The sequence below is a fragment of the Daphnia pulicaria genome, chromosome 6 (assembly GCF_021234035.1).
Source record: "Daphnia pulicaria isolate SC F1-1A chromosome 6, SC_F0-13Bv2, whole genome shotgun sequence".
Taxonomy (NCBI): domain Eukaryota; kingdom Metazoa; phylum Arthropoda; class Branchiopoda; order Diplostraca; family Daphniidae; genus Daphnia; species Daphnia pulicaria.
This window is the reverse complement of record NC_060918.1, coordinates 6,102,009-6,123,602: the sequence shown is the minus strand read 5'-3', so window position 1 is coordinate 6,123,602 and position 21,594 is coordinate 6,102,009. Positions and strand designations below refer to the sequence as shown.

The window sequence follows — 21,594 nt, the reverse complement described above, 5'->3', positions numbered from 1 at the left end:
CTACTGCTCTTCTTCCATTACACATTTTACACAGCAGTACATCAGTCCAGATATTGGCTATTATCGCAAAAGTAAAACAAGGAATGCAATTCCATACAAGGATTAAAATTGTTTATCTGTTTCCAACCAGGATCGAACTGAGGACCTTCAGCGTGTAAAGCCGACGTGATAACCACTACACTATGGAAACATTAACTTAATTAAGATGGCAAAAAATTTATTTCGCCAAAATCAACATAACATGTTTATGTCCCCCAACGATATAATCAGGATATAGCTGACCAAATGAAGCCACTTGATGAAAAATAGGCATCAATTATCGACATTTCGCTTTGAGAAATATCAGAGAAAAGAAATCCAATTTAAAAAAAAAATCAATCGATTTTTCAGAGTCAGTTACTCTTAATAAAAATGGAGAGCTAACAGAAAAACGGGGTAAAATATAAATATATGGGGGGTATAGCTCAGTGGTAGAGCATTCGACTGCAGATCGAAATGTCCCCGGTTCAACCCCGGATGCCCCCTGTTAAGATGAACCTAATATAAGGAACGAAATATTATTGGGTTTATTCAGTTAAATTGTTTCATTGATGTGTTTATTGAATTTAAAAATAAGCTCACTCGAAATATTTCTACGTATCAGTCTGACTTTTGAAAGTTTGAAAGAAATTCTCATCAATTTATGGAAACTGATCTGCGTTAAAGCTGTTCAAGAAGTATTATTTAATAACACACAGTTTCTTCACTTCAATAACTGAAATATGTGACTGGCCTCCTGTTCGATAGAAACTAAATAATTAACCAAATGATTCTTTGTTTGCGCATCCTGCGTGAAACACAAATTAAAAGCTAAGGGTTTTTTCGCAAAATTAATACGTTACAATCCAGAATGTGGAAGGTAAACTCATGTGGACATTTATGGGGGTATAGCTCAGTGGTAGAGCATTCGACTGCAGATCGAAATGTCCCCAGTTCAAACCTGGGTGCCCCCTTGTAAGACGGATGATCATGATTGATATGATCAAATGAAATAACTTGAGGTTTTCTGCACGCTTTCCTGATTGAATGGAAACTTTTATATCATTTATTTAATGATTTACATCAAATATATAGTGACAAAACAATAATCACACCATAGAATTACTACTGTATCTGTAGCAGATTTGCGCTCAATATAGAAAGAACCAGCCAGGAACGATTATCTCAGCGAACAATTTAAAACCCCGGTCGTGTGTTATTTTATACGACCACCATTTCAGTGCTAGGACCATTCCCTTTTCTGTAAATATTCTTGATTTTGAGAATTTAAATTTTTTTTTGTGTTGGTTGACATTTCACTAGATGTTTTTTTATGTATGATGTATGGATTTATTGCTGTGTGTTGTATGGATGCATGATTTAATTTGTAGGCATTTTACTACATATTTTGTGTTCATTAGATCAAAAATTATTGCTGGAGAGACAAAAATACTTGCTTACAGATCGACATAAATCATTCGTGTTTCTGACGGCACATTTTGGTACATCTTTTGTTATTAAAACAAGCTACAATGGTGATGGAATGTATGCCAGTTATCTTCTTGTGTATGATAATGTTTTTTTAAATATTTATTTGAAAATAAGTTATATTTTATTTAAAACAAATTTACGTTTTCTAATTAAGTGATCCTATTGTCTTTAAGATGTGATAATTTCAAAACTTGCCCGCTGAAATGCTAATGCTAATAAATGAATTACATATACAACAACAACATTATGACGTACGTGTTAAAATTTTTAATTTCTTAGATGATTCAAATTAACATGTTAATTTGAATAATGCTTATTAATTTTTTGGCCTTTAGTTGATTCAGAGACTACCAGCAAATGATACGGCGAAATTTAGATATAGGTGATGGCTTTTACCCCCACATCGTAAAGACTGTGGTAGACGCAAAGTTTCCAATTATGGGTTGTCGAGAAAAACCAAAGGGACCAGTAGATCTATCAACATATTAGGTTTAAAAATGTGAGCTTTCACTCAGTGTAAAAAAACGAGGTAAAACAGCTATAATTTTAGCCTACAATGACCTTAGGATTCCAAGCTGCTATTGTTTGCCCCAGTACAGTAACTTAGGAGCCACCAAGTTTATGATGTATTCGGACGCTTATTTGGGGCTATCTACGGTTAGAGTGGCCAGGATCGGAGGAAGTGGCGCTCGTCATGTTGAAAACGAAGGTGGCAGCGATAAAGTATGTGTCAATGCCGTAGTTGAAGCTGTGTGCATATGTAATGTCCGTTCGGAAGGCCACTACCATCATCAAGGAGTTGCGCCTCAATATTCACCGTGTCGTGATTTTCACCGAATCTACCAACAATCTGCGCGTTTTCAACTAGGAGCGTCTCTGTTTTATGCCATATATGGCTATTATAGTTGGCGAGATTCTAGAAGCGTTCGTCTCCATTCATTGGTTCTACGTACCAACGCTGCATAATCTGGCCGGGGAGTGCCAGCGGCGGAATTGACTACAAGCAATCGTTTCTTCACTGAATCGGCTTTCCTGTTGGATGCTCCGAATTTATGGCCAGTCTTTCCTGACTTGCAGTCTCCGCTGGACTCGGCTCCGGATCTATAAATTAAGCAGATTTCTACCGTCTTCGCCTGGGCCACAAGAGAGGTCATTTTTGGTGTCGATGCTCTACTAGCCAAATTTATTCCGTGGAGCAGGTCATTAATAGTAGCGCCCATCCTGCGCTGGCCGACCAATTCCGTGAAAGAAATCGTTGTGAATGGGAAAAAGAAGCAGTCACCTGTCAGGCGTTCCCTGTGGGACAAAGTTCAATATTAGAAAGAGCCAATCACCAAGGATTTGGAAACGGAAGAACCATACCAGGACGAGATCACGCTGGGAGACTACCGGCTCATCGGTCTAACACAGCGCCTATTTTAAGCTTTGAATTGAAGATCACCTTAGAGAACGCTGTCCAAAGTGCACTGTGAATTTCGGATAGCCAAGCTCCACCGTCTTATCCGCAAAGTTGTCGACTATTGCACGCTCTTCCGGTGGTTTGCAGCAAAGGCAACAGCGCCGCTTATGGCGGCTTTACCGTCAAACCGTTTATTCTTGCCTGCCTTCGCTTGTACCGGAGTCGACCATTTCAGCCCCATTTCAGCCCCCCAAGTTAAGATTTTCTTACGAGTGGTGAAGCGGTGGGCTGTTTATTCACATGTCTAACCTGCACCGTCCAATCGGAAATGGCCTTCGCTATCGACGCGGACACGTTCATCTCCGTTTTTGAAAATTTCAAGGTTGCGCGGGACACTCCGAAGTACGTGCATTGTAACAACTGGACTAATTTCCACGTACTGGTCATCGTTCGACGTACTGGTAATGCACCATCTTACCGTCGCCAAGCTTTTCCTGTTGGAGCTAGATGCAGAGGAAGAAGAATATGCGTCAACTGACGGACGCAGGCCCAACGGTGTTCTGAACCAGGAGTTAGAAGCGGCTTCCCATGCCACAGTCACAGCGCCAGTTGAAGAAAAAAAGGTTTTCTGGCAGAAAGAACAGCAAAAAGCTATACAAACTGATTTTCTCCTGTGATTGTTAATCAACTAAATCTAAAAAAGCCGTCTTGTCACCAATTTAAAGTCTTAGCTGATTATGTCCAACGGAGTCGATCCGTGATATTGGAAGTCATCTACAAGCAAAATTGAATAATCCGAATAATTGAAAAATCTTCTGAACTAACTATTAGAAGAAAAACTTTGGGTACGAATTGCGTGAATCGATTTGCTATCAGCATTTTCTTCTTTTAATTAATTTTTAATTAATTTTTTTAGGAGGGGGATACACAATTAACGACATTTTGTCAAGTTTCATTAGACTTTGAAATATTTTCCATAATATTTTAACAGATTTATTATATTTTTAATAAGTTAAGAAAATAGTTCTAACGCAAAAAAACGTCAATGAATTTAGAAATGCCTTTGAAAGGGAACAATGAATTTTAAAAACTCGGGCTAAAGGGGGAGGTGATATTTTTGGATAAACAAATTCGACGATAATCGGCTAAATCTTAATCATAGAAATTTTTGCGACTTGTTTCATTTTCAGAAGTCTTTGTGGTGATTCCAATTAGGTGTTTGTAACATGCTGCTGCAATACTTGGCACATTTGCCTTGACGGCACGAACAAACGTTTCTTTATCTCTTTGCAAGGGTCTCTCCACAGCTGCGGAAGTCAAGCACCGTCGTCGAGTTTTTCTTATCCTAACGAATCAATGCTGCGTCCAGCTGTCGGTGGAGTGGAAAGATCTATAGCAACTACGCCTTGTTATGTCTGTCTTACGATACATGCGTAAAGAAACGCCACTGTATTGCGCCTGATGAGATGGGATATCTAAATTACACGGGAGCATAAGCGAGACTAGGACTGTCTTTGCTGGGTCACCCCTTTCCAGGCCTGCAACGCCAAATCATCTAATGGGGAAAGATTTGAATATAACACTGTCTACTACAGCTTTTACTCCGCAACGATGACTCCAACAACAAATGCCTTAATACATATGCTCCAAAGACTAAAAATCCCCTCAAAGGTCACAAAACCATAGTGAACCAAAAAGTGCAGAACCAAAACTGAACACACAGAAAGCTTCCAAACTTGGCGCTCGACTCTCCATCAAAACGACAAATCCTACCTATATAAAATGGAAATAAACGAGAATAGAACTATACTCGCAGGAAATAACAGGTCGTGGGAGAGGCACATTAAAATATTAGATGACGGAAATGCATCAACATTCTGTAAATTTGCCAAATCTCATAAATGGATGGAGAAATCCGCCAACCACTCATGGCCTTCATCGAGCAGAGATTTCTGGGTCATGATGCCGCAAGCCATCGACAGTAGTTGTCTAGACATCTATTTTCGCTTAACCTGAGCGTTTCACAGGCCACATCCCTATTTTATGGGTCCATCATTCATCTCTTCCATCATGCTTTAACTTAGGGTATGGTAGAAGGGATGGTCGTGTTCTTAGTTAGGTCGGTTCAAGTCAGACGGATTCAATTCTGGTTCAGGCATATTTTGGAATCCAAGGATGTCGTATTTACCCTTATCCGATGTGTTCTCTTGATGATGTAACATTAATGGAGGTGGGAGAGCCGTTGAGTCTATATATGATGGTGAGGTTTGATGTTTGATTTTGTCAAAGATGGCGTAACGGTTTATTCTGATCTTGAAATCTTCAATAAAAAAGACAAATATATGTTTTTTTCACCAGTAACCTAAATTACAGTTTATTTCATTTCTGTCCGAGACATCGGAAGCAGGTTCACAGATAAATAAAAAAGAGTTGATAAAATTCACATTTTTTTGTGAAAAAAGGTTTCTTCATTAAACTTCCCGCTCCTCCATCTAAGTCGATTATTGCTGGCTGTTGGACCTCGTCCGAAAAAAAAGACTTCGTATGTGGAGTCCATGACCGCGCTAACAATTGAAACCAAACTAGGTGAAATGAGATTAGGTAAAAAGAAAATTAAAATAGTTTTTTCACCTTATAGTGTGCAGTTTACACATATACGCTGCCAAAACAGTACAGAGAAAGGAAAAAAAACCATAGACGCCAACGCTTTGACTATAACTGCAATCGCATCATTGTGTGACATATTTAGAATCGGTGGTGAGGGTGTGATATAGTAGGATTTTGCAAAACCGTTTCAAAGATGTTCTTTTTCCGTCAATTCCCAAATCTAGGTTATGGGCTAGCATTAATAATAAAGAAAAGAACAATTCCACAATCATTGCATATGATTGAATTTTGTGTGAAACTGAATTTTAATGCGAGAGAACCCAACTGAAGAGGATTTCGCAATGCCTGTGACTCGGCTTGCCGAAGGGAAATTTCTGATCAGTTGAAAATTTATTCCGTGAATTGCAGTAACGCCGTGGACGCCGTGATTTAAAAAAACTTTTGAATTACTTGAAGGGAAAGTATCAAGTCAACGAGTCGTTAAAATGTTTAAAGGAAACGTTTGTGTTCGTTGGGAAGAACGAACCAGTCATTTTACTCGAAAGCGTAGGGCAAATTGGTTCAGTTTAGAATTTTTGATTTTCTTTGTATTGTTTTTGGAAATGTCTTCGCTCATGAAGCGGCGAGGTCGGCTCTCAAGTGTAAGCATCAATAGTAAGGTCCCCCTTTAAAAATTATGGATTTTAACCCGACTTTAACATGGTAAGTTTAAATGTATTGTAATGAAATTTGTTTGTTTTTTTTCTTCTTAACATTGTTTCCCTTGTCAGGCTTATTTCTCCCGTGTTTTACGCTTGACCGCTTTTCACTTGAAGGAAAATTCCCGAGAAATTAGTGCCGTGGCTTTATGGTCAAAAGACATAAAAGTAAGACGTAATTTTATTTTTTTATCTTTTGTTTCTTTACAAGAAAATGTTTCGTTTTATGCGTTGTTTGTTTTCAGGTCGATGAAATTTTCAAGTTTAAACTTTAAAAATAAAAAGACTCGGGGGATGATATTATCACTGAATATGGAGGGAAATTCGGTCTTCATTGTAATTTTACAGCCGTGGTCATTTATTATTGATTAAAATGGTTATGTGTGGGTCCATTTCATTTTTTTGTGCTCCAACAAATGAAGCCCATGCCAAGCAAGAAGCAACATTCTATGCATCCCTGGAATCACGATTAATGGATAACTACGCGGTTGATGTAAGTCTCGCGAAAAACTGTAATCGTTTTGATAAAAATAACAAAAATACATAAATCTTTAATAAAACCACAATCAAGAAAAATACACAACAAGAATTTTTTCTTTTATCTGAGGTCGGGGGAGCACTCTGCGTCCCTGCCTAGGGGAAAAAAATCCACTAAGAAAGGGCTGGCCTCCGTTTTCTGACCTTAATGTTTGTAAGCTGATGTTGTGGGTGATGAGTTGGCATCTGGGGATATAGCTGGGGCACTAGGAGAGTGACTAGAAATATGGCGACGACTGTGAAACCGGCTTTTGGAGACTTCTGGTCATCTTTCCGAATCTCTAAGAAGAATTAATTAAAATCCAATCTGAAAGAGAAATCAATTTGGGTGAGTTGAACTTTCGACGACTTATAAGAATGCAAATTTTCGCATGCCTTATCAAGCAACAAGTATCTTTGATAGAGAAGATTTTTTCGAACTATAGGATCCGACATATAATCGACAAAACTAATAACGAATGGTCAATCAAAACAAACTTTACTAACTGACGGTTGATCGAATTTCGTTCTTTTTGGTACATAGATGGTCAACGATAATTGCTCTGATAATGGAATTGTTTTGATCTGATTCCCTCAAAATTCCACGTGCATATATTTCATCATTTGTCCGTGCTTTGTTTAATAAAAAAAACTGGACGGTGAGAACTAAATTAAGTTAATGAAATTTAGTAAATCGGTGGACAACAAGAGGTTCCCAAACAAAGTCATCATTAAAATATGAACTCTTACTGCTGAATGCATGTAAAAATATTTACAAAAGCATTATGGCCAAAATAGTTTTGGGCCTTTTGTGGCGCCATGCTCATCCGCGTAAGAAACACAATCTGCATACGCGACTAAGTTTAACGAAATGCATCGTTTTATTTGTTTTCAAAAATAAAGATCAATAGAAACAAATTTTTGCTCAAGGTAGATTTGGTGCTTTATACCAAGGTATCTACGAAGAACTAGATCTCCCCGTCACATCAATAGAGAAACTAAATAACAAATTTGGTTTCGAAGTACGGCACCCAATTTAGCAGTAGATAAGAAATTGCCCAACAGTTTGGAGAGCCCCACCTTACGAAATAGTGTAGGCAGATCCGCAAAAGCTTCATTCTTCATTAAATCATTAGTTCTGCTTTCATCGTTTGAAGCCAGGTCTCGCAATCGGTGGATGCAAAACTTAGAAGAAATGTGAGATATGAGAAAAATGCAAAAAATTGTCATTATCGCTTAAAGCATTGAGACTCTCGAATTTTTCCCTCAAGAAAAAAAGAATTCAGCTCCAAAGAAGGCAACAGAAAAAAGTTGTTAAACAGGGTGATTCTGGCAGAGAAAACAGAGATTGGCCTAGCCTTGCAGAAGCGGACTAACGATATGAGAAAGCCTGGGGTTGGAAAGAGCAGACAAAATCTACTCTTTACCTACCCATGGGGTAAAAAATGTGTCTTTTTGTCAGCGGCAATTTCATTAACGTTTCCATATGGTAGCCTTTGTTCTGCTCTGCAAGAGTTAGGGGGAATATATTCTTTAAAGGAATAAGGCAAAACGCGTTAGTTTTGAGCACTTCTTTTCATAAATTAATGTAATAACTTGTAGTAATGTAATGTAATGTAGTGTGCAATAGTAAGGTGGTAGTTTGGTGTCGTGACAATTTGTCAACATAATTGGGATTTATTTTTATTTTTAAATACATGATACTGATTAAGACAATCAGATTTTCGATCCGTAATTTCAAGAAAGGAAGTAGAACCATTTTTGTTTGCTTGTATTGGAACGCCAAGTTCACGTGATTTGGTATCTACCGAAGAAGACTCCACCTGGCCGCTTCTTTCATTAATAAAATGAACCCGTCAACTCCCTTACACTTTCTACTTAGCAGATTGGGCTATTTACAGTTATATTTTATTAAAGTTTACTTGACAACTCAGAGCAAATGTTACAACGTTTAATTCCCGAACCCTCCACTCACGGATAGCCACATATGACACGGTTTGCCATTTGACCAATACTGTGGTTGATTTCTGATTTCCTAATGAACACGGATAGCCTCATGGACACAAATAGCTTCGTATGTTAAATATTTAAAATTTTATCCTTAAAAATGAAATGTTTGAACACAACAGAAAGTTTATGAGAACACGAGCCTTACATGTTTAAAAAAATTATGGCTGAAAATTGTTTGTTGTTTTTTTAAATATGTACGACGAATAATACGATGGAAGAACTTTACGGCTTTCACAGTAAGTTCAGTCGGATTTTTCAGACCAGATAAGTGAAGAACAAAGACAACACAGTTATGGGGGAACATGTGTCGCAAAAAATAATTTTCGCACTTGGTTTTTAGTTTCATTATCTGGTATTTTTTAGCAGCAATACACAGGTCCGCACCAATAGCTCCCATTTTGGCGGCGGTAACTTGTCCTGTGTAGAAATAGTGTAGCAGCTGATGCAGAATTCCCAATTCAATATCTTCGATAGTAACTTTATTACTGGCTTTTTCTTTGATGTTAGTTCCGAACACTCTAGCAAAAGCATCGCGCCTGCCATCGAGAATTTCTTGTGTGTGCTCTATGCTCACGGTCAATGTATGTGTAATATGTAAAGAAATACTGCTGATAGCCATCGACTATGACTATGACTTGTATGAAAAAACTCACTAAGAATAGCTTTATCTAAATCTTCTTGTGTTTTGATCTGCTTGTATTTCCAAGAACTATCCAATTTTTTACCTTTCTAGTGGCAGGGAATTTGGCCTGAATAAGATCTTTTCTTCACTTTTTCCTTTGTTTTTTTCTTTTTCAAGCAGAGTTTAATTGTGTTAGGTGGGTAGTGTATATTGTCTAGAACGAACAAAAATTATAATGTTCTAAACATATATGAGTACGATGGAAAACAACTCACTCTGATGTGCCTCTTGGTATTGTGTAATAAGTTGTTTGTAATAGCCAGAAGTTCAATGTGACATTTCTTATTGTACTTTGTTTACAGTGTTTGGACTTTGGAACGTCAATTGAATTTGTGACGTTTGCCTTCAAACGTCAAATTTTACAGAAAGTCACCCGTTGACGTTCCAAACACTGTTTGTTTATCCTTATAGTAAATTTGTTTATGTCCTTTATTGTAATACCACTACGAAGAATATAGGTTCAAGAAAAAACAGAAATCAGTTAACTAAGACATAGGCTAAATAACAAGATTAGAAAGTGAGTACATCTTTAATCGTGGTTTTAGCTTCGGCAAAGGATATAGAGGTGCTGGTTGTGCACCTGTTATACAACATATCTGTGATACAACTGGGGACTTAAGTGGAACTTTTTTGAAAATACTGTAGTTCAAGATTAATTTATGAAACAAATTAATCGAGTCTATTTCCCCGTCTACCTGTTGTTCTTCCACTTCTTCGTTTACTTCAATTTCCCCTTTCTTCATCTCAGCAATACCATAAAATAAGAATAAATTTGCCCTTGTTTCTTCTTTATCAAAAAGATTGCACTCGGCATGAAGAATCGATTGATCTGTACATATTTTATCTAAAAGGGAAAATAAATTTTATGGTGTTCTAAAAAATTGTGTTCTAAAATTTTTTTTAATATTATTTCTATCAAGTGAATATTACTAACTGCTTACTACACCTTTTACATTTGGGACTTTAATTGATATAATAAATAACTTTTTTAAATTTTGCCGAGGTTTTTCTTTCTCAAAGAAAACTGTAACATTTTAAAAATTTATCATTTCCGTTGTTTTTCAAATTTCCCCCCACCATTTTCTCGTTACTCCTTCCTTTTATTCCTAGAGCGCGCTTTTAAATATGCCGTTAAGGGCATAGAAGGGGTGAGTAACGAAGGGGGTCAGAGTAAAAAAATCTGCATTTCCAAAAATCCGAAAATGGTATAACATGATTTTTTATGTTTCCTGTATATATAAGATTGATTTTGTGGTTTCTATTTTGACGATGACAAGTCTTCAGCTAAGATTATCTAAGTGATGTAGCCCGATATATGAAAGGACTGATTCCCCCGTAAATTCTAATGCTTATCAAATTTTGAATCTGACGATGCAACTGAATATAAAGTGCTTTCACGGAACCTTCTACAATGACTTACACAGTTAACGTTTCCTTCAAATAAACATCAGTAACAAAAGGAGTGTTTCTGAATTTCTTTATTTTTATTTTTTCCTACCTAAACTTCCTTTTTTCCTAATTTCTTGCGCAACAAAAAAGCCTAGTTTTTTTAATGGCTTATGAAGAAGACGATTTTCAGCTAATTAAATCAGCCAACTTTTATCTTATCTGTTCACACTCTGTGACTTTAGGAGTCCGAGTCCACTGTCATTGGTTTTTTAATAGGATCCCCTATGTGAAATTTGGGTAAAGGTGTCAATGAGTATGATGGTAATGAAGAAAAGGGGGAGTCAGAAGGAAAGATCTTTTTGTCTGAGTGGCAAAGAATGCAATTCAACATGGTGAGACATAGGGGGAGTTGAAGTTAAGTATTTTGTCTATGTTTGGTATGGTATCAGAATATTAATCCTGTCAAAGGTATAAATAAGTATCTGAATAAAGGTGTCAATGAGGAAAATGCAGAAAAGGATGTGATCAGGTAAAAGGGGATGTCCATGAGCAAGGTCTACGTGTCCAAAAAAAGAAAGGAAAAGCAATTAATAAATTTGCAATATGAGTAACCAAATACAATTAATTTACAGTTAGAAATCTTGCTGAAGTAAATAAAAACGGAGGAAATTCTCAAAAGGAAAAATGTATGGAGAAAAAAAGGATCAGCCAAAAATTGAGAAACAGGAGGGAATGAAGGACAGACAAAGTACGGAAGGTAAATAATAATAGCAAATTTGCAAGAATATGTATGACTCTTCTACTGCATCAGAAATAGAACGATGGATACGTAACATGCAAAAACGGCTACATTTTTAAGACTCGCAACACAATTTTTTTTATAGAACTAATTAGCGGTTCTGTAAAAGCGGCTTATTATTCGCCAACAAATCGAAACGCAATCAGAATATGACGGAAAACTGTCAATCTCGGCTGTTAGGGACTCGTGGTGAAGCCGACCGGAAATGGTTCAAGGATAGATAGAAGGGTTTGTTTTGACGACTCTATAGCGGACGGATATTCTCGTCCATTAACTTTCTTCCGTCTTCAAAATGTGATACTCTCAACATCCATTATGATCCTAGTTTACACAAACATTAGTGGTGCTCTTCTGGCTGATGACGTCTAGTTTTCGCCAATCTCAACCGAAATCCGAAAAATTAGATAGTCCAAGTGTTTCATGCACTATATTGTATTTTTTTAAGAAGATAAACAACAGCGAACTATCAATTCGTTGGTTAAGAGGATATTTGGAAATAGGGCTGCTATTAGCTGATTTAATGTCTGCTCCTGTGATAAAAGCACACTTGATATTTGGTGAAGAAGCTAGAACTCATTACATTACTATATTATAATGCAAGGATTGGAAAGGTAGGTTACTTGAATTTCCAGTAATTTCCAGGGTTAAATGACAAATAATTATGTTCTCTGTTTCATTTGCTATCGGTTCTTTCGTTTAATCGTGGAATTTGTCTGACACATTTCCAACAACACCCCTGGATTGTGGTCGTGGCCGTCCTTTTTTTTTGACAACATGGGACGAGAAGCTTTGGTTCTCTTTGGAACTTAAAATTCGTTTTCATCATTTTGACGTTTTTTTTCATCTTTGGCCCTCTCTATCTCTTCACGTGGGAAAATAAAAAATTTATTTAAATGTGTTAAATGCGAAAGAATAAAGCCAATTTCTCGCATTGTTTTGAATAGTGTGAGAAAATTTTTGCATGAAACGCACACGCTATGTTGAATGTCCACATTTGATACTTGTCCTAGATGACCTTTCCCGTGACACCAGATCCCATGTCCCTCGTTATTAGCATCAATTTCTTGGATAACACCACCGGCGTGTTAGCAGTATCCACTTTCCTTTTCTATAGTCGCGCAATTGAGCCACGTTTTCCCAACAGTAATGATAAAAGAATAATAAAAAAAATTGTCATTTAAATTTATCAAAATCAATAAAACCACTCTGTGACAGTGGCACTGCATGTCTCGGTGCCATATTGTCAATTCGGTAGTTTTGATGTGGGATCCGTTCTGAGAATGCATAAAGGTCTTTAAATTTTGAAAGACTTCTGTTACATCTTCATAAAGTTGCTTGTATTCCACCCGATGTATTGATCTCTTAGATTCTAATATTAGCAGATAATATTAGGCACCTCCCAGTGAGTCTCTTCATCGATCCAAATACATAAGAATTTATTTTACCAGCAATGAAGCCTTTTTTCAGTTCTCCCTTCCGGTACTCCTTTTAAGATATTCGGTGCATCATTCCTTGAGCCATATCCAGCACTTACAAATCCTTCCATCTTCATGCATTCCATGTCATGGCCCTTCACTAGTTTGTTGTTAATTACCCTCAGTAAGTTTCAAGATTTGGCATGGCTGCATCTATTGTGCTAATGAATTAGGGACAATTGGTTCAAATTTACAGAATGTTTCCTCTTAGTTGAGGAAAATTTCCTTTCAGAAGAAAAAAGGTGGGACACGTTTTGTTTCGGCCTGATGTTGGTACATCCCATTTGAAAGCCATGCTCCCGTCAAAATGATTTTGTCATGTCGACAAATGACACTTCTTGTTAGCTGGTGAACGTAGCCAGCATATAATTTTCAATAACAATCCCAATTAAAATAGATTGATTTTTTAAAATTTAGCACATTGTACAAACTTCGCCCGGTTTTAACACGTCGCCTTATGGCGCTTCGTTCATTTAGATTTTTATGAAAAAACTATGTAAGTTTATTATTTTTAGAAATGCGTTTCGCATTTCAATCTAATGCTATTGTTTCCCTGTTGCCTTCACACTATTAAAAAGTAGATATTTTGACAGAAAACCTTTAAAAAATAGTGTAAAAAAATCAATTGAAAATGAAAAACTCTGAATTACAGATTTTTACATTTTCTCTGAGAGAGTTTTTGATAATTATCAGAATCTATACATCCACATACTGGTTATTTGGATCAATAAATTGAGGAAACATTCTGAAGTTCGTTTGCATGTTGAAGTCTTCAAAGGACCCTACTGTTCTTTTAAAATGTAACTATACTTACATTGACATGTGTTTTTTTTAGCTTCGTTCAAAATCTTCATCGTTTTCAATGTTAATTTCTTTTTGCGGCAATTTCTCTAGGTCAATCCAGCTGAACTCAACCATCAATCGTTATCTCAGCTTTGTCTCCGATCTTGGCGAAATTTCAACAGTGTAATTATAAAGTCATGAAATACTGCTGTGCAAAATTTTCCCACCATTTAGGTCAATTATTTTATTAAATAGGGCAAAATAAAATGTTCTTTTCTCATTATTTCCACAAACAATTTTTCACGTCTGATTTTCCATTTTATTTTTTTTAGTTCTTGTCTTGACTCAGTTATCTCAGAATTTAAAATATAATATTCTTATTTAGTTTTTACGGGCTATTTTTGGTTGTATTATCAAATTGTTTTTGTTTTTCATAAGCAATCAAATTTAATTGATTTTTCAACATTTAGTTTAAGATTAAACAATTAAGCTAAAAGAATTGATACCCTCCTATCTTTAAAATTCAATACCTCCTAAGGCTGATGAAAATCTTTAAACGCGGTATCACAAGTCAACAGAAGATATATTAATTTCCATTGTTTATTTAATTAAGGAGAAGTGTGTTGTTTCTCTACTAGATTTAATTCATCTTATATTTAGTATTTTCGCAAAAAAAACGTTTGTTTTTTCCTGAATTAGTAGTTAAGGGCTATGAAGAATGCCCCCTTTGTTCACCTAGGGGGAAAAAGAGGAAGAGCGGAAAAGGAAAAGGGATTAAGTTCTACCCCTAAAGGCCGAAAGGGACCGAAAAACACACGCTTTTGCAAAAATAATGCATATAAGATCTCTCTCTTTCTTGTACAGACTCGTTTATGGTCAAAGAATTTCCAAGAAACTTGAAGCTGATTTTGAAGAGTTTACTAGGGAGCATACCCAGTAAATGGAAACCTAAGTGAGATAATTACAAAAGCAGAGTGCCCCAATAAAAGCTACAAGTGATATTGATATCACATTCAACAATTTTATTTTGTCCTTTCAGGAAGCTTCAGACTCTGAAACGGCAGATTTACCAGTTCGTACAGGGATACGGCTTCCAGCCTTACTCACTTACTAACAGCAATTCTTCACTGGGTGAACTTAAATATATTTCCGTAGGGAATAATGCAATTATTTACAATTTTATTGGCGTCGCGAATGTACTTTTTTCTATGTTCATTTTCATAATTTAATTGTTTAGGCTGATTCATTCGAAACCTCATTGGGGTTGCGTCAATGAGTGTGAGAAGAATGCTAGGGAGGAGGTGGCGAGGCTGATAAAAGGGAAAATTGACAAAATAATACTACTTGTTTAGGCTAACGTTCCCATACGCTTGTCAAATCAAGTTAAAAAATTGGCTATTTACGAGAACTTAAGTAATTTTGGGCTCAATTTGGCTGCCTTTTTTATAAATAAAACAAAAACATCACATCCTTTTCACTTCTCTTTAGCATATAGGTTGATAAAAACCTGTCCTTGTTTCTGTTCGTGCATGAGAGAGACAGATTCACCACGTGCCACGTACCTTAAGAGAGAAAATGTGATTTGTTAATAGTATCAAAATATAACACTTCACTCATTAAAAAACACTTCATACGACAAATCAAGGTATAACAGTAACAGTAACAGTAACAACAGAACACTTCCTCCAAATGTGTGTTGTTGTGCAAAAAAAAGGGGAACACTTTGGCCCGTAAGCCGCCATGTTAAAAGCGCGGAAATACTTGTCGTGTTTCCAAACTTAGTGTTGGTACTGTATGGGGCTCTTTTGGATCTGTTTTCTTTTGCCATTTTATCTGACAACGCAGCATGGTTGTGCTTCTCGGTAGCACGAGAATGGGGAGAAAAGGGAGAATGAGACGAATTGGGGAGAAGAGGAAACGGGGGTCCCCTTTTTTTCGTACGCCCTCCTCCCTCCCATTCGTCCGCATTCGTCCAATTATCCCTCTTCTCCCCGTTCTCGCGTTACCAAGCAGCACAGCCATGCTGCGTTGCCAGATAAAACGGCAAAAGAAAACAGATCCGAAAGAGCCCTATACAATTTTTGCATTCTCAATTCTTTTCAATGATACACTGTGTATCATTGCAGAGACTTCGTTCCCGCTTCAAGCCAACGACTGGTATCAGGAGTTGAATTGCCAGGTAAAATTTTTCCCATTCCATTTTTTTCCATTCTAACAAGTCCGTAGCATATTTCATAGCCTGCTATAGAGCTCTTTGGGATCTGTTTTCTTATGCCGTTTTATCTGGCAACGCAGCAGCATAACAAAGTAAACAACGTAGAATAAAAACCACTTTTCCGGCAGTTAAGCCTAAAGTTGTACAGCTATTACCATTACCAGCAACCAATCGTTCATGGATCTCACTGAAACACTGCATTTTGTCGAAATATGGAAAGTTAAATTGAATAAACCGTACAAGGAAACTACTGCGATGTCACCATCCTAGTTTTTCTCACGTGTTACCTGTCTATCAGTAAGTCCAATATCAGATGGAGAATTGGCGATGCTAATCACTATTTGCCTATAACGCGGAATTTCACCAAATACTTTCGACGCCATGACATATTCAGTTTGCTTTCAATGGCACGAAATGTACCTTTCAAGTCGCAGCCGCAGTTGGATGTCCTTTCCTTGTAAAACTCCCACTCCTTTCGGGAAAAATTGACGGAATCGACTATGTTTGTGCCCGAGTTCATCGAAAAGTGAAAAGCCGACAGGAAAGTAATACGTATTCTCCAACCAACTGTATCAAGGTGTTGAATGGGATTGATGAGCGAGCAACAACTGGGGTAGCACAGTTATCCCTTTGTGCCTAAGACGAACCAAGGAACCTTGTTAGGCGGATTGCAGTTGCAGTGGATTGAGGAATAATACTACTTACAACTTGGGTACGAGTACTACCACAAAACTTGTATTAGTACTCGGGCACTAGTTTCTTTAAGACAGCCCGCAAATTCTCAGCATATTTGTAAGACACTCTGTAACAAAGAAAAATGGAGAACAGATTACACAATAATGTACTACTTACACCACTTATCATTTAGGCGCCCCACTGTGGATGTAGTTAATACTCATCAAATTCTTTTCTTCCGCTTGCCAGCTGGAGAAACTCCCTAACCGAACGAGGAAGTTAGGGCACGTTAATGCCCAGAATTTCCGTCTGGACAACCGTATTTGTGAGTTAAGTAAATTTGTATCTACCTCCCAAAAATCCTGCACAAATGCACACACATTCAACATCACCGCCAATTTTTGTCTTGGAAATAAAACAACAAACCAAATCGATTAATCAATTTTTACCACATGTTCTCTAGGCTGTCCCTGGGGAACAGCGATAAATCCGCATCGATTACATAGTGAGGAAAGGATGGCGGGTTCGGATAACTCTTCTGTTCCTGTGTCTTCTCGTTCTCCTGCTCCTTCTTCAGGTTGCAATAAGGAAGCAAAAGTGGCAATAATGATATTTCCTCGTTGGGAAAGCCCAGTGGCCGTGAGTTGTTACTTCGGCACCATTAACTGCTACGTCTAGATCCTATAATGATCTAATTTCACAATTTTCCTAACATTTCTCATTGCGATACCTAGGGTAGCATATTGTTTTAATGCGTATTAGTGGAATGCGGGAACATACACTAATAGAAATCTCCACCCTTCACCAGGATTGAACCTATTATCTATTTAGTTAAGTTTTAATGCCTCAGCTAATTCGTCATTCTGTAGTCACCTACGACGACTAAATTACGCAACATTTCAGTAACCAACAGAATGCTTTGCAATCACTGTTACCCAAAAATTTACCCTTGGAAATCCGAAAGGAAACAACTGACATTACATCCGCCATTTGAATCACACAAGCGCCACTTTTTTATATTCAAAACAAAACAAACAATCAGCGCGACAATACATATGAGAAAAACTAGAACAGGTTAGTGGTGAATAAAAATTAAAAAATAAAATAAAACAGAGTGGCCAGCTACTCTTGCAATTCAAGTCTTTACTCCTCTGAGAACAGAGAATCGAGATCGGCTGTCGGTTCGGCAGGATTTTCAGCTACATTCTCGCTTCTACCATGATCACCAGAAGGGTCCCGAGGAACGCTGCATCCAGGGGTGGTTACCAAACTTGCCGACACTCCAACTGAGGGAACCTCAGAATGCTGACTCACAGGTGTGCTACTACTTGTGGAAATTACTTCTAAAATGTTTTTCTGCTAGCCGTGCACTGGATGGGGAGGACAATAAACAACCTACGATAGACGAATGCTATTGGACGATCCGGCCAGAGAAAGGGCCGGGAAAACGAACGAGGTGCCGACATCCTTCGAAATCATTGTCGACATGGGGAATTTCACCGTTGTAGCTGGTTCGCTACTGGGGTTGCGGAGATAAGCCATTCGACTGCAATTAATCACCCGGCGATTTCTCCGGAACTCTATTCCGTCATCAAGAGCTTTTACGTAGGAGTTCGGTTGTTGACAAACAATTAAGATGTAACCCAAAAGCCTCCTTTTTTCCGAATTTCACTCGCACGCGTTGATTAGCCAATTTTTCTAAAACCTGAGCAACATCCCCGCTTCAGACGTTTTGATGCTTGAGGGACTCGGTGACAAACGGCAAGCTCCCATGTAGGTCCCGGGACTGCAAAAGAACTGAAGGGGACGGGAGACCATTTTCCAATGGAGTGGATGGAATGGTACGCAAGGTGTCCTGAAGTGAACGACCATCCTCAATGCACTTGACGAACGCACTTTAGACAGTCTGAACAGCACGTTCAGCCATTCCCTACAACTCTGGATAAAACGCGGGCTTGAGGTGAGGTGTGCTGGTGGTGAACGATATTTCTGTTGAAATGGGCAAACCTCAAGTATTACTGTTTAGTAACACCTTAACTCTTTCTTACTGTTTAGCCCTATGTGTTGCACCAACCTCTTCTTCCTTCTTCTGACGTGACAAGTGTGAAGCTAGCTCTCTTGACTTTCTGCCACCTACGTGTCAACGTCTCTCCCAACTTATACTATCAAGTATTGTATTCATTATTCAATCTATTAAGGTACGTTCATGAATACAATTGATTAAGTGTTGATCTGTGTAAGAATATCCTTGACTTAAATCAACAGGTTATGGGCCCAGTCCACGAACCCACTATTTAAATCAAGATGGAAATTTCTATCTCAAAAGATATCAATCATATCGTGAAATTTGACGGAAGCAATTTCCCACTTTGGAAGCTTGGTTGCTGGCTGATGCTTGAACAACACAACCTAATCCCAATAGTGGATGGAAGCGAAACTATACCAAATGAGGTAAGACAATTACACATTTACAAAATAGTCTACGAGTTGATAACTCATGTCTCTAATCTTAGGCAGTGAACGAAGACGGTTTGGTCAACTACACTGAAGCCATAACGATCTGGAAGAAAAAGGATGTGCTGGCTCGAAACTTTCCCATAGCCACTATCGAAAAACAGCCCCAACGCACACTGCTGAACTGCAAAGCAGCATTCGAAATGTGGACCAGACTTACTTCCCAACATTTACAGTGCGCTGCTGAGAACAAACATCTTCTCCAGAAACAGTTCTTTGACTATAAGTACAAACCTGGTATTCACAAAATCACAATCTTGCATCTTCCATTATATAATTACGGGAACATTCTTTTATCCCAGACCATGATATAATGAGTCATATCACAGCTGTTGAGTTCATGGCCAACACACTCAGTGACTTAGATCCACCAGTGTCGGATCTTCAAGTTATGACAAAAATAACGTGTACTCTCCCTCCCAGCTACCGACACTTCATATCGGCCTGGGACAACGTGGCTGAAGCAGACAAAACCATCACTCTTCTCACATCCAGACTCTTTAAAGAAGAGTGCATGACGAAGATGTACAACAACGGTGATCCTGATCCAAGCTTTGTTCTCGTCGAATTTCCCTCAACAAAACCATTTCTCTTCAAATGGCTCCAGTAGACGTGGAGCAAGAGGAGCTTCACGAGGAGAGGAGGTATGAGAGGAGGCTTTTCATTCAACTTCACTCCAATTCAACCTGGTACGCGGAGTGTGAAAGGCATTGGTGGCACCAGCTTGTCTGTCCTAGGGACAAGAAACGTAGAAATATTCGCCCTAATTGATGGTACAGTACACCTCACTGTTATAAAAACAGTACTCTACGTACCCACACTTATAGCAAACCTGTACTCGATTGCTGCTGCAACCACAAGTGGAATAGAAGCATACTTTGTTGAAGACGAAGTTATACTCAGCTACGACAACAAGACAATACTTAAAGGACGACTAATCGGAAAAGGACTTTATCATATGGACCTTACTGTCAAACCAAGTCAATAGGAGTCACTTCTAGCTACACCACGACTAACATCATTGTCGACATGGCACCAACGCCTTGTCCATGTGAACTACAAAACAATCCTGCAAATGGCGTCCAAACAACTAGTAAGCGGACTCAATCTAGAGGCAGACAGAGAGGTTCCCTCAGTACCATGCCCAGGCTGCGTTTACGGGAAAATGCACAGGTCCCCTTTCCCAGAAGGACGTACGAGCAAAAGAAATAGGAGAGCTTATATACTCGGACGTATGTGGCCCCATGCAAATAGTCACAACCGCCGGTGCCCGATACTTTGTCCTCTTTAAGGATGATTTCAGCGGATGGACAGTAGCCCACTTCATGAAAAATAAATCTGAAGTTGAATCACTCTTTCAAGCGTTTGTAGCCAGAGTGGAAAATGAGACGAAGAGGAAGGTTCGAGTTTTGCGCTCCGACTACGGAGGAGAATTCATTGGAAAAACCTTTGCAGACTGGCTGGCCATCAAAGGTATCAAGCATGAAACCAGTGCTCCCCACTCTCCAGAGCAAAACGGCGTAGCGGAGCGAAGTAACAGAACCATCATGGAACCCCCAAGAAGCCTCCTCCACTCTAAAGGCATTCCGCTTAAGCTGTGGGCTGAAGCCGTGAACTGTGCCGTGTACACAATAAATAGTATTCTCTCACGAACGGGAAGTGTCACACCTTACGAGACATGGTACGGAAGAAAGCCCGACATCTCACATTTGAGAATATTTGGATCAAAAATGTACATTCACATTCCGGACGCAAGCCGCCAGAAGCTAGACGCCAAAAGTCTTCAATGCATCTTTATGGGATATTGTGACACATCAAAGGCCTATCGTGGATAGAACCCGTTAACACAAAAAATAAAGATAAGCCGTGACGTCTTATTCGACGAACAACCACATCCTATACCTATGTGGATACCTGAAGACACAGAACAATCAAAGGAAAACCAACAGACTGGCCCAGCAGACGTTTTCACCTCGAGCCCTATTGATCAGGCCACTCCAATCGTCCCAGACGTCGAGTTTCCATCTGAACAGCCAACAGAAATTATTCAAGAGGTCCCGTCTACCTACAATAATAGCAGTCCTGACAACAATCCACCGTTGATCAGAATCCCGACCGAGCCAACACCAGCTGTCATCAAAAGCAGCACTGAAACAAAAGAAAACGAAACTCAACTAAACTACGACGTACCACACCGCAGATCAGCTAGAGTTGCAATGTACAACGAAAAAAAGAAGGTTTCACAGGCAATGTTGGTGTCTGTAGTTTCTCTACTAGCCAACCAATTTGAACCACTTAATTACCAAGAGGCAATTTCATGTGA

The 21,594-nt window shown here is 38.4% G+C and overlaps 3 non-coding genes across 3 annotated transcripts; 2 read left to right on the top strand and 1 right to left on the bottom strand.

Annotated features, from left to right (window-relative positions):
• Window positions 1-117: 117 nt before the first annotated feature.
• On the bottom strand, window positions 118-190 carry Trnav-uac. Its single transcript has one exon. It is a non-coding gene; the product is annotated as a tRNA-Val (tRNA).
• A 263-nt stretch (window positions 191-453) lies between these two features.
• Trnac-gca lies at window positions 454-525 on the top strand. Its single transcript has one exon. It is a non-coding gene; the product is annotated as a tRNA-Cys (tRNA).
• Window positions 526-920: 395 nt separating this feature from the next.
• On the top strand, window positions 921-992 carry Trnac-gca. Its single transcript has one exon. It is a non-coding gene; the product is annotated as a tRNA-Cys (tRNA).
• The last annotated feature ends 20,602 nt before the right edge of the window (window positions 993-21,594 follow it).